At 33.8% G+C, this 13158-nt stretch overlaps 1 protein-coding gene and 1 non-coding gene across 2 annotated transcripts in view; both read right to left on the bottom strand.

Moving 5' to 3' along the window:
- AR (androgen receptor) overlaps window positions 1-13158 on the bottom strand; it is a 249229-nt gene that overhangs the window by 110450 nt on the left and 125621 nt on the right. The window lies entirely within an intron of this gene.
- LOC125999640 (small nucleolar RNA SNORA72) lies at window positions 5380-5511 on the bottom strand. Its single transcript, XR_007492147.1, has one exon. It is a non-coding gene; the product is annotated as a small nucleolar RNA SNORA72 (small nucleolar RNA).

Raw genomic sequence — 13158 nt, 5'->3', positions numbered from 1 at the left:
TTTACTCTTCCCCAAATCCAATGAGCAGTCATTGCTAGAATGAGTAAAGAAAACATTCACTCAGGTTACACTTGGCAAGTACATTTTAACTTTCTATCACCTGCTCAATTGACTGATTTCAAAGCTTTGGGTTTTCTCTTTCCTCTGTTATTTCCATATATATAATACATCATTTAAATCATCTATTAATTATTTCTCCGTCTGACATATTCCATACAGCATGACCCTTCATTATTTTATTCATGATGTAGAAAAAGCAAAAATTATCCTTTTATAATGGATTAGTAGTTTTCTATACTTAAATGACTACCTCCTGCCCCTCCATGTCTCACAGTGGTACCTACATAAACACCATTTAATGTTTGATAGTTGAAGTTTATCTCATGTTTTCAGTATTATCGATAGAATGGTTTAAATGTAATGATATACCACTTCCCATATTTCTGATAAAGGTCAGCAATCTATCCGATTGTCCCATCAATTCCCTTCCTCATTTTCTTATACCACCACCGTGGATTCCTTTTCTTTATGTGCTTGTCTTCCCTATACTCTATGTTAAGGGTGATGTAGGCACAATTGCTTTAATACATTGCATTCCCTTATTCAGTCATTCTATATCCTATATATACATGAAATCATTCTGTGTTTGATATGCTTCTCAGGCTTACTTCAAGAAGAATTGCATGATAGCACCATTCCTTGCAGCTGCTTACTTTTACATTGTGGATACAAATCACAGTCTTCATAATTCGTTCATCTATAGTTGGATGCCTAGTATCTTAGATAATATACCAAGCGAAGCCATGAATAGCATTTTTCATATGACATTTTTGAATGAATGCTTTGTGTTCTGGGGATAAATACACACAAAACGAATTGCAGGTTTATATGGCAGCTCAATTATAAGTTTATTGAATGATTCTGTAGATATTTTTATTGAAAATTTTTGTAGGCTGTGGGTTGGTGTGTGGGTGGAACAAAATGAAAATAAGAGTAAAAAGTGTTAATGGAAAATGAAACAGGTGAAACTACTATTGGTAATTGAAAAAAAAAACAAAAAATAATTGGGAATTGAAAGGAAGTAAAGTGATATGCATAATAACTCTTTATTAAAGTATTGCAAACCTAGGCACTTAATGGGATTAAATGAGAAAAAGAGTGGTAGGGGTAGATAGAGAGAAAAAGAGAGAAATGGTATCTTCTGTAGGGGCAGATCTGGGGGTGGGACAACATGAGGATAACGAGGAAAACTGGTGGTAGTAAATAAATACCAGTGAAGTTACGGGTGTTAGAAGATTGCATAATCAAAACTCAAATATCAGCAACGTTTTAAATATATCTCACTGTAATTTTAATCATTAAAAATCTAAAACAAAAGTTGAAGTACAGAATATATAAAATAACTTACACAGATCAACAAAAATAGCCAATTATCTTGTAAAAATGGACTATGAAAATGAACTGTGACTTCTCTGAGAAAGCCAAACAGATTTCCAATAATCATAACAAAAATGTTCATTTAAACTTATTAGAAAATCCAAATTAAAGATGACAAAGAGATACTGTCTTACATTAGTGAGATGGCAGGTATCAAAAATACTTGGAGAAATCTGTATTGGTGTTGTAGTGAAAAGGGAACTCATACAATGCTGGTGGGATATTTTCTGATTCAACTTATATGAAAAGCAGTATGAAGGGACACATCTCAGTAAATTAAGAATTAATTGTCATATGAATCAGCAACTCTACCTCTTAGTATCTACCATCATGGCACAAAATATTCAATCAAAGTGAATAATGAATATCATTATTCAAATCAGCACTTAATCCAGTAGCTAATATATGGAGTCAACCTAGATGTCAATGATATAAAAGTAGATAATAAAAATACAGTATATTTACACAATGTAATACTTTGCAGCAGTATCAATGAAACCATACTTTTTTTTTTTGGTTTTTGGGCCACACCCGGCAATGCTCAGGGGTTACTCCTGGCTGTCTGCTCAGAAATAGCTTTTGGCAGGCATGGGGGACCATATGGGACACCGGGATTTGAACCAACCACCTTTGGTCCTGGATCTGCTGCTTGCAAGGCAAACACCGCTGTGCTATCTCTCCGGGCCCACTTTTTTTCTTTTTTAATGAAAAAGTTTTGTGAGTGTTACACCAACATCCATGGCAACTCCTAACAAAAGTCAGTTGACAGTATGGAGATCTATTTATTTATATCTTAACCACTGATGTATTAATTACTGACACTCAATTGTACTGGAGGCCCCAGGACCACACTCAAAGATTTTTTAAATTTTGAATGTTAATTGTCTAGAATAAGAGAAATGCTCATAATTACATATCTATATAATTTTAATATAAATACAGAGAAGTTAATAATGCTTTATACTCATATCCATTATGATTAAGTCTTTATAATTTCAGGTAATAATCTGATGGAAAACTGACTATATCATGGCATAAAACTGGTAATCTAGATCAAAATTTGATGTGTTCACCAAAGAGGACATTCGCTTTTTCTTTTAAAATAACAAACTGGCTTTAGGCATTACAAATTGCCTTTCATGGGTCTGGAGAGATAGCACAACGGCATTTGCCTTGCAAGCAGCTGATCCAGAGCAAAGGTGGTTGGTTTGAATCCCGGTGTCCCATATGGTCCCCTGTGCCTGTCAGGAGCTATTTCTGAGCAGACAGCCAGGAGTAACCCCTGAGCACCGCAGGGTGTGGCCCAAAAACAAAAACAAAAACAAATTGCCTTTCATGTCCATGTCAGCCACTTTCAAATTGAAGACTATTGAGTGATTCTTTGGGCTTCATTTTCATTTGTAAAATGAGTGAATACATATAGAATTAAAATTTTAATTAATATATTTAATGATTTTGGATATAAATTTACCCACACAGTTATTACAATATATAATCAATGTTCAGAATATTTTTTTGGTTTTGGGGCTACACCCTGTGACACACAGAGTTTACTCCTGGCTATGTGCTCAGAAATTACTCATATGGGATGCTAGGTCTTCATGGTTCAACCCTGATAGGGTATAATTGTTCAATAATTTATTTATTTATTCCAAGTTGTTTGATTTGTCACAGAGTTTCTTAAAGTAGTCTCTGATTACTCTGAATTTCTGCAGTATCTGTAGAAATCTGCCTGTTTTCATTTCTGATGTGGTTTATTAAGTTTCTCTTCCTTTCTTTGTGAGCTTCTCGATTTTTTAAAGTACCAACTCTTGCTCCCATCTTTCAGATATATTTTTTTGGATTTGCCATTCTTTTCTTGCTCTAAACTTTATCATTTCCTTCCATCTTCCTATTTTGGGTTCATTTTACTAATCACTTTCCAATTTTAAAAGCTATGACATTAAGTTAATTATGTAGGCCCCTTTTTCCTTCCAATGATAGCTTGCAAAGCTATAAAATTTCTTAGTATTCTTTAGCCATGTCCCACAGTTTCTGATAAGTTGTACCTTCTTTCTCAATTGTTTCCAGAAATATTTTATTTCCTCTCAGTAAGATGTATGATCCAGTGATTGTTCATTAGTGACCTTTTTAATTTCCAAGCATTAAAACATTTGCTGTGTCTGGTTGTTATTCATTTCTTTTGTTTGTTTGTTTTGTTTTTGGGCCACACCCGGCGGTGCTCAGGGGTTACTCCTGGCTATCTGCTCAGAAATAGCTCCTGGCAGGCACGGGGGACCATGCGGGACACCGGGATTCGAACCAACCACCTTTGGTCCTGGATCGGCTGCTTGCAAGGCAAACACCACTGTGCTATCTCTCCAGGCCCCCTGTTATTCATTTCTAAATACAGTGCATTCTAACCTGAGAATGTAGCATGTACAATTTCTATTCTTTTTTATTTTATGTAGGTATCCATTTTATTTTATGTAAGTATATATAAAGCCAATTATCTTCCATTATTCCTTTCAGTGCTAGTATATTCTTAGAATTTAGCCTAGTTGACCTAACAACTAATAACAAGGCAATGTTGAAGTCTTCCTCTTTTATTGTGTTGTAGTTGATATCTTTCTTCATGTTTGTTAGCAGTTGTTTTAAATAGTTTACTTGTCCCTCATTGGGTGCATATATATTTAGAAGTACGATTTCTTCTTGTTGGACATATTCCTTGATTATCAAGAAATGTCCATCTCTGTCCCTTATAAATTGTAAGTCTAAAGTCTGTATCATCTGAAATTAGTATGGCCACCCCCACCTTTCTATATGAGTAGTGTTTTTTGAATGATTCTCCTTTGAACTTTGAGTTTGTGTCTATGTTAGTTCTAACCTATTCAGATGTGTTTCTTGTAGGTAGCAAAACATTGGATTCATATTTTTGTTCCATTTTGTCACACTGACTCTCTTAACAAGGCTTAAAAGCATTTAGTCCATTGATGTTTGTTACAGGGAGTTGTTATGCATCTCATTTTCCAACTCACTTATTCTGTCTTCAGCCACTGTTACTCTGTTGAATAGTTTCTCCAGTTTGATTATCTTTTGTCTACCAAGTTTTAAGTCCTGTATTTTCAGTTTGAAGTTTTCTTATTTCTACTATATCTTCTTAATTCTTTTTTCCCTCCTAATTTTTATTTGTGGCATGTTCAGTGTGTTCTTTGAGTTTTATGAACATTCTCCATATTTATTCTCTAAAGTCCTTATCTAAGAGGTTTAATAGATGGTTATTTTATGGATTATTGAACTTCCATCTTCATTCTCTAAGAGGCCTGCATTTCCCCCATTTTCACAGTTGTAGTGTGGTGTTTTCTATGTCCCATGCTGGTGTTCCTTGACTAGGAAAAGCGTGTGACCTCAGTGCAGAACGCCTCACTCCACACTGCTCTTTGTCTTGGATTCTCTCCCTTATTTGAGTTCTGCCAACATTGCATCAGGGTCCCAAACCCACAGGCTCCTCTGGGCCTTTGCTATCTCTGGGAAGTGGGTTTCACAGCACTGTGTTCCACCTCAGATTCTGTCCCTCACCTAGGCACTGCTGATGTGGCTTCCTGGTCCCAAAGCCACAGACTTTTCCTGGCCTCTTGTCTTTGGGGTGTGGATTCCAACTCTGGGCTTCAGTCTTAGAGTCTGTCCCTCACCAGAATCACCATTATACTTTTTCTATGACATTTTCAATATTGCCATTTCACTATAAGCCAGTTTTAATTTTACATTCTACATTAATTCTACATGGATTTTATTGAATATATGAGTTTTTTCTAGAGTAGAAAAAATCACAGTAATTGTACATTTATTGCCAACTGGTAAACTCAAATTAGCAGTGAGTCCCCACCCCCCAATCTCCCAATAGCTCTACTACCCTGCTCCATGAGTTGAACTAGAAACTCAGATTCAGTGTTTCCACAGATTACTTATCAACAGTATTTCTAAGACCAGACCTATGTGGGTAAAGAACTAGGACTGAACATGCATGGTCTTAATATAGCAAATGTATAGCCTGTCATGATTTTGACTAATTCAGAACAGCAATAAAATTCACAGAATATACAGGTTTTATCTATGAAATATTCTAAGCAATAAATATGTAGTGTTTTGTCATCCATACATCTTTTTTCCATAAAATTTCTACTTCTTAGCCATAAGTCCAGTTAATTCGTTTCTATTAATCATTAATTAATTTAATTAGTTAATTAATAATTAACAGTTAATATATCTATTAATTTTCATGCATTTCTAGATTTTGTGAATAAACTGGTTTCTGTTATTTTATATATTGTGCTGTGTTTCTCCCAAAATAAAATATCCTCCAAAAATAAGACCTACTTACAGGTTTTCTTTGTTGTGAAATATAAGGCATCCCACTGAATATAAGACCCCCCTAGGCTCTGTCTTGGAAAAAAATTAATTTATCTTAAACTGGTTGTTAGGGCCACCCCAACTGGCTACTGTAGGATTCACAGTTTGTTTATGTTGGTTTATGTTTATGTTGACAGCTACCATATACAGGTAATGACTTTCCTTTATTTTTATTTAATAATAAATGTGTACTGTATTCTTCATGGAAAAATAAGACATCCCCTAAAAATAAAGCCCAGCACATCTTTGGGAGCAAAAATTAAAATAAAACAATGTCTCATTTTCAGGAAAATGCAATATATACCCAAAACTTGATTAATATGTTACTAAATTATGGATTCTACGACCTTGCAGAATTAATCTGTTTTAATAACTTAGTACATGTACTTTTTAGGGCTTCCTAAAATCATCTGTTAACCAGAATTATTTTATTTTTCCACTTCAAATCTCAATTTCTTTCATCTAGTTTTCTTGTCTAAATTCTTCACCAGAATTGGTGAATATACATATTACAAGTTCTTATAATCACACATAGTTCGAAAAATGCAGTCCAAACAACACCTGTGAGTTCAGATCAAAAACCCTAGAAAGACATAATATTGTTGGGCCTGTGGTGAGAAAGGAACCCTCATCTGTGTTTGGTGGGAATGTCATTAGTTCAACATTCATGAGGATTGAATATGATTGGATAACAAGATTTAAAATAAAAGAAATAGAGGGGCTGGAGAGATAGCATAGCAATTAGAGCATTTGTCTTGCATAATGGGTAGAGCATTTTCCTTGCACATGGTCAACGTGAATTTTATCCACAGCAAACAATATGGTCTTTCTAGTTTTCTAGGAGTAATTTCTGAGCACAGAGCCAGGAGTGATGTCATCAGGTATGGCCCAAACAACAACAACAAAATATGAATAGAGCCAAGAGTAAGCACCATCAGGTGTGGCAAAAACAACTACAACTAAATGAGAATAGAACTCCCATATAAAACAGCAATATAGCAGGTTGGCATTTATTCCCCAAACATAAAAATATCAATTTGAAAGTATATATGTGTGTATATTTTTGCTTCACTTATTACTTATTACTATTATGTATAGACAAATCTAAATATCTAACTAGAGGTGATGGATCAAGAAGTTATGGCATACATTCAGGAATACTACATAGCTCTAAGAAAGTAGAAAACAATGTAGCAAAATGATTAGAACTAGACGTTATCATTCTGAGTGAAATCAGTCAGAATAAAAGGGACATATATAGAATGATCTCTTCAGTATGTGGGACTTAAAGATACACAACAAGGCAGCAATAAATATCCAAAAACAACATAAATGGGGAACTGATACACACATTTGAGTTAGGGGGTGAAGAGAGAGTGTGTTTAGGAGAGAGTAGGTGGAGATGAGTATACTGGTGATGGATGTGGTGTTGAAATTATGTCCATAAGAAATTATTTACAGTACTGTAAGCCAAAATAGATAAACAAATAATAATAAATTTAAAATGCTGTATCCAGTATTCCTTATTTTGTTCCTGGTTTTACAAATAAAAACTTCATTACTACATTATTTTTGTACTGAAGCAAAAATAGTTTTATTTAAAGAAACTTCTTTAAAAAATGTGAGGGAACGCAACTTGAACTAGCTAGTCCTGCCTCCAGTTAGAGGGGGAAATAAGGGAGGCATCAAGACCAAGCAGGTGCAAGACTACTAAGTAGTAGGTTAGATACAAAGGGGACCACATATTCTAGCCGCCCTGGGGGTGAGGGAAGAGGAAATGGGAGGTAGGACAAAAACGGAGGTGTAGGGAGGACAATTTGGTGATGGGAATCCCCCCTGATTTTATGTAAATATTACCTAAAATATTATTGTCAACAATATGTAAGCCACTATGATCAAAATAAAAATTATATTAAAAATGTGAGGGAAGAAAAATAGACAAATTCATATTTAAGAGAGAAAAATAGCTTTTCCATTGTATAAAAATTACCAAATTGATTGTTTTGGAGCCACAACTGGCTATGTTCAAGATTTACTCATGATTCTGCTCGGGAACTGTCCTGGTGGTGCTTGGGGAATCGTTTATATTGTCAAGGATTAAACCTGTGTCGAGGGTCTTACTAACTTTACTACCTATGCAGACATTTTTTACTCCTTCAATATAATTAATTATATACTTTCACATATTCATTGCTTGTTTTAAAAATGTACAGTTACTAGGTTGCAGAGCATTTTCTTTTCTTTTCTTTTCTTTTCTTTTCTTTTTTTTTTGCAAGGGAGGGGGTTGGACCATACCTGGCAGCACTTGGGGGTTACTTCTAGCTCTGTGCTCAGAAATTAATTTTGGCAGGTTAGGGGAACCATATTGGATGCTAGGGATCAAACTATGGTTGGTTGCATGCAAGGACAAAACCCTATCTTCTATGCTATCGCTCCAGTCGAACAGAGTATTTTTTTCATTGGTAATGAGCATATATGAAGCCAGTAGTTGGTCTGATGACAGTAAGCTTCAAGGACAGAGAAACCCTGAATCTCTTAGGCCAAGAGAATCCTCTTTCTTACTTACCCAATACTTACTGTGCCTATGTAAAAAACAAAAACAAACAAAAAAAGGGGGAAGCACAAAACCTTGCCACACCATCACCCTTTCTTTTTTTGGTTTTGTTTTGTTTTTACTTTTTTCATTTTCTTTTTGTTTTTCTTTCTCACTTTTGTGGTTATTATTTGATGATTTTTTTTTGCTGCTGGCTGCTTTTTATTTTTTTGGTAGTTACTGTCTTTTTCTTAAACTGTTGGGTTTTGTTGTTGTTGTTGTTATTTTTTTTTGTCTTCTGCCAGCAGAACCAGACAACTTGAATCATCTTGTTCTGCCTCACGAATTGAGGGGGAAAATACAAATGAACGGTACCATGACCAAACAGCTGTATGAACATTGAGTAGAATTAAAAAATGATCAGACTTAAATACCAAACCCAAAGTCAACAACAACAGAATCGATACTCTATCTACAACGAGCTATACACAGAGGGGAACAGTTACACTAGCTCTCCAGGGGGCAAAGGAAGGAGATATGGGACAAATGATGGGAAAAGGGGTGGAGGGAGGACAACCCTGATGGTGAGAATGACCCTGATTCACTGTCACTATGTACCTTAAATATTATTGTGAAAGATTTGTTATTCACTTTTTGGTCACAATAAAAATTATTAAAAAAGAATGTTTAATATTTTAGTTTATTTTTCTATATTTTAGGTGATTATCATAAATATGGATATTTATATTACTCAACTGATAATCAGATGTTAAGCAGCCTAAACTTCTTGAGGTAAATCCCAAATTTATATTTTGGAATATTTTTGATGAAGGGATAGAATACAGGTTATCATATATGCAAAATATTTGCTCTAATAAGTTACAGCTGCCATACTTCAAGTTAACATCCTAGAGATATATCAAACTTTGTCATTAATCTTTTTAAATTCATGTTAACTTAAAAATAATCTTGTGGCTGAGGATAAGGTTTCACAGTGAGGCAGGTGCTTGTGAGCCTGAAATGCTTGGTCTCAAGCACTAGGACCCAAATATCTTTAAAATAATTATTTATATTTGTTACTGGATTTGACTTCATAGTTGTTTTTGTTAAATATTATTTATTTATTCATTTATAGTCAAAAGGTAAGTCTAATATGCAGTATAAATATGTGCATACAGGCATACAAGAGATCTTTGGATTTGATGCCAGGGTACTACTAACTTTACAGAAGTATTTTAGAAATATTTATACCCCATCTGATTTTTGGAAATTTTTGTAAAGGATCAATATAGAAGTTTAATTGTTTCACAGAATATACCAGTGAAGAGGCGTGCATAGTGTTCTTTGATGAGAAGTAGCTTTATTAACAATGTATTAGTTTTTACTTGTTATAAAGCTATTATGGTTTCTACTACTCCTTGATTCAGCTAATATAGATTGTGTGTTCATGAGAATTTTTTATTTCACCCATTTGTATAAATAAATGAGAATATGAGTCTTTATTTCATATACAAATATTTTAAGATCACTATGATTTCCACAATAGAAATTTGGAGACTAGCATTATCTATACCATCATTCACTGAACAAAATGTTATTATGACATATGACTGCACCAATCAGCTAACATACTGTGCATTAGGATTTTAATATTTGAACATGATATGGGTAGGATAGAGGGTTGGGGGGCATAAGAGTTAGACAGATGCACTTAAACATTAGCATTTATTTCTCTTTAAGCACTTTAGATGACCAATTTCTCATGAATTTTATGTTTGTTTTATTAATCTCAAATAGTTTATTTCTTAACATTTTTCTTAAGCCAATATTTATTCAGTTTAATCTCACATATATATCAATTTCTTAAATTTTCTTCTAATCAACTTTTAATAACTTTCACTAAAATCAGAAAACATAAAATAAATTTTCTAGAATATATGCTCTGCATAAAGTTGCAAGCAATAGTTTCTTTCCAGAGATTAGGAAAAGCTTGATTCTTATAATTTTTTCTGTATGATTGTGTGCCATAATGAAACTTAGATTTTCTACAGCTTCATTAAGTTTACCATATATAGACTTACCTTCAAAGCCAGGTTGCATTTACATGACATAAATTACAAATACACACAAATGAATCCTTACAATGCATCATGAAAGGAGGAAGAACTGTCACTCACAATTGTCATGTATTCATTTACTGATAATTCATATTATTCATATATTACAAAAGGTCAACTATGATAAAAACTTAAGTGTATAAATAAATTTATCCTTATCCATTTTATAATGCCAGGTATTGCAAGAGAAATGTGAGAGGAGTTATGAAAGTGATTACAATAGGAAGGGAAATCATGTGGCTCAACAGAGGGTGACCAAAAAGTAATAACTTACTATGAACGTAATATTACCCTTAATAAAGATAGCTGTTATACTGAGCTGTGAAAGATCATGGGTATTCCAGCCCATGCAGCAAAAATTTGGCAGTCTTGGGAGGAGAGGGCAGGCATCGCCCCACCTTCCTCAATCATGATGCTGCCTCCATTATCCAGAACCACCATTTTCCCAATGGCCCTGTCTCATCACTGACCCTCTAAAATTCCCTTTAAAGAAATCAATATGACCAAACTTCAAGTACACTAGTTTGAGGGCTGATATCACCAGGACTTTTTGAGCAAGAGTAGGAACCACCCCACATATCCTCCTTCTTCTAGGAGGTCTGGTGACTGAGTAACTACTCCTAAAATTAATAGTATCAGGAATAGTGTTTGAATCTCTAGATAACTTCATTTGTTTAATGCTGTTGTTCCAATGGTAACACACTGATTAAACACAATGGACTGCTAACAACAAGAGCTTATTAACCCTTCTGCCATTGTATTACTGAGTTCATTGGGAATAAAATGATTTTCACAACTATACTTGCTAATGTAATCTTTCTTTTGACTTTCTTTTCATTTTCGTATTTTCTTACTATTTTTTCTAATAACTCTGCTTTCACGTATCTGGAAACAAATGCATTATAATCAACTATGTCAACTATGTGATATATTTTCTTTACATAAATAAAAAAGATAATTGTTATATATACTTGTCAAATATTTACTTAGAAATAGGCCAGAGTGAGATACCCAAAGTTCCCATGCACATTTATCTCAAACCTAATATCCAGGGAAGTTATTTTGCACAATATATGAAGATGAATAGAAATATCACTTGCTACTATTGGTCAGATATTTAAAAGTCTATAAGGTGTTATCACTTTCCTTACATAATTGACAACAAACACACCAAGACATTTGGAGTGATAGTACCAATTTTTATCAATATACACACCCAAACTTTATGGCTGTCCTTTCTTTTCTCTAGAACCACGATAAAAAATAGAGCTGAGCATAGAAATCATCATTACTTCTGCTGTCGCCTGGAGCCAAAATTGTTCCAATATCTTCTTGTGATAACAACTTTTGGGCTACAAAATAAGTAAAAAAATCCTTCCTGCCATGCCATTAAGTTTCAGAGTCAAGATCTGTTTCTACAATTGTTTCCAGAAGCCATGGCAAATGTATAGGATTAAAAAATTACATTATCTGTTTAATTATACTTCACAAGTAAATTATATTTTATGTTTGTCTTTCTGATACTAAAATGATACTGAAAACTTACTATATATGCATTATACTATATAAAGTGTATATATACACTATATAAAGTCCTCAAAATTACTACTTAAAAGTATATACCATATTTTTCACTGTATAAGACACACCAGACCATAAGACGCACAGTTTTTGATGCTCTCCTCTTCTATACTTTTTTGATGCTCTCCTCTTCTATACTCAGACTTCAACTCCAGGCAGCATTCACTCCATAAGACGCACTTGGGGGTTTGAGTCTTATGGTACAAAAAATACAGTAGTGTACCAACATTTTATTTTTTAGTTTTTGGATCACACCCGACAATGTTCAAGGGTTACTCCTTGCTCTGCGCTCAGAAATCACTCCTGGCATGCTCAGGGAGCCTATGGGATTCTGGGAATTGAACTCAGGTCTGTCCCGAGGAGGCCATTTGCAAGGCAAATGCCCTACCATTGTGCAATGTCTCCAGCCTACCAACATTTTAAAATGAAATTGTGATAGAAATTAAAAAAGATCCTTAATATCACATAACTAGTAAAGTAGCACAATATGTATCTGAATATATGCCTTGATAACTCACATCTTCTTTTGAGCACAACATTATATAATGTGTCTTGGAACAGATGGTCTCTAATTCACTCTGTAACAATGTATAATTCACTGTTTTACAACCTTTGATACACAGTAACATTGTGGGTTAACTTTATTAAAACACCAATGACTATTATGACATAGCATTATGACTGGTAATTCAATTTTTAAGCACCCAAGTGATTTTAATGCTCAAATCAGGAATAAAATTGAACAAATCTGTCCCATTCATTCATTATTTGGAATATGTTCTGGCCAAAGAAAGGTGTATAACTAATACATAGGGGCATATTTTCATAGATTGATCTGAAACTTTACCCCTGTTATAAAGTTTATTATGCTAGTATGATGAACTAATATTTCTAGTCACATTTTGCATATTGTGTTCTCCAAGAGCCTAGAATACAGGACTATATAGATATATAAACGTTTAATATATATTATTTCTATAATATTTCTAGTCACATTTTGCATAATATGATGTTATTGCATAACATATTGCATATTATATTATTTCTATAATATTTCTAGTCAAATTTTGCATATTATGTTCTCCAAGAGCTTAGAATACA

Source organism: Suncus etruscus, chromosome X (assembly GCF_024139225.1).
Source record: "Suncus etruscus isolate mSunEtr1 chromosome X, mSunEtr1.pri.cur, whole genome shotgun sequence".
Taxonomy (NCBI): Eukaryota; Metazoa; Chordata; class Mammalia; order Eulipotyphla; family Soricidae; genus Suncus; species Suncus etruscus.
Note: the sequence above shows the minus strand (reverse complement) of the source record. Positions and strands in the feature narration are given on the sequence as shown.